This window comes from Octopus bimaculoides, chromosome 3 (assembly GCF_001194135.2).
Source record: "Octopus bimaculoides isolate UCB-OBI-ISO-001 chromosome 3, ASM119413v2, whole genome shotgun sequence".
In the NCBI taxonomy this organism is placed as follows: domain Eukaryota; kingdom Metazoa; phylum Mollusca; class Cephalopoda; order Octopoda; family Octopodidae; genus Octopus; species Octopus bimaculoides.
In genome coordinates, this window is record NC_068983.1 from 41,774,931 (window position 1) to 41,776,599 (window position 1,669).

Here is a 1,669-nt window from a genome sequence, read left to right on the forward strand (position 1 = left end):
TGTATGAACAAGCAAGTTTATTAGTTTGCTGCTCAGGAAAACTGAAAAAGTCTTTTACGTTTCGAGCATAAGCTCTTCAACAGAAAGGAATAAGAAAATAAGCAGAGAGAATTTTTTAAAAAATTGTTGAGTTCAGTGGTCCAACATGGCGAGTATATATATATATAAAATGAATAACAAAGGAAGTTTTTAAAATGTGCTGTTTTCTAATAAAGATGTATAATGACTGACCATATTGATAGTGATGGCTATGATGATGATGGTGATTCTGTGTGTTTGGTATTTACTATGAAGGTAAAATTAAAATAGGCTGTGTGGTAAGAAGTTTATTCCCCGACCACATGGTGCTGGGTTCAGTCCTTATGGTTGGCACCTTGGACAAGAATCTTCTACTGTAACTTCAGGTCGACCAAAGCCTTGTGAGTGGATTTAGTAGATGGAAACTGAAAGAAACCTGTTATATATATATATACATAAATATAAATATATATATATATATATATATATATATATAAATGGGTGTATATATATGTGTTTGGGTTTATGTCCCTATAACTTAACAGTTCAGTGGGAGAGATTGATAGAATAAGTACCAGGATTTAAAAAATAAGGTGCTAGAGTTGATTTATTCGTCTTCAAATTTTTCAAGGCTGTGCCCCAGCATGGCTGCTGCCTTAATGGCTGAAACGCCAACTCCAGTTTTTGACTGAGATTTATTTTATCCCCCCTGGGAGGTGAAAACCAAAGTCAACCTTGATGGACTCAAAATAATGAGCCAAGTAAACCAAAATGCTGCTCAGCATTTTGTCCAATATACCAGTGATCCCACCAACATTCTATTGATTTTTGTTAGCTTGCCTTCTATTTTACCGTGACCTTTCCATCTCCTGAGAGTATTTCTCTGACCTAAGCTTTTATACAGGGTGTCCACAAAGTCTGGGTACATGGAGTAAATAAAACCATGTCATAAACAAATATAAGAGATAATTTCTTAAAGCATGTGTTAATCATCATGTGGGTACATGGAGTAAATAAAATCATAATATAAACAATTAAATATTAGAAATAATAATTTCTTAAAGTATGTGTTAATCCCCATGTACCCAGACTTTGTGGACACCCTGTAGGTGTATCCATGGCTGTGTGGTAAGAAGTTTGCTTCCTAGCCACATGATTTTGGAAGCAAACATGTTTTGATGGTAATGGTAAGGATAGGCTGACAATGACAAGAGTGTGGTCGTGATGATACCATGTAAACAATCACACATGCAAAACAATATAATTGTAGAAATTCTACATAGGTGCAGGCGTGGCTGTGTGGTAAGTAGCTTATCAACCACATGGTTCCGGGTTCAGTCCCACTGCGTGGCACCTTGGGTAAATGTCTTCTACTTTAGCCTCGGGCCGACCAAAGCCCTGTGAGTCGATTTGTTAAACGGAGACTGAAAGAAACCCGTCGTATATATGTGTGTGTGTGTTTGTCCCCTGTAACTTAGCGGTTCGGCAAGAGACTGATAGAATAAGTACTAGGCTACAAAGAAGTCCTGGGATCAATTTGTTCGACTAAAGGCGGTACTCCAGCATGGCGGCAGTCAAATGACAAAAGAATCCTTGTTACTTAGCGGTTCAGCTAAAGAGTCCGTTGGAATAAGTATGAGGTTTAAAAAAC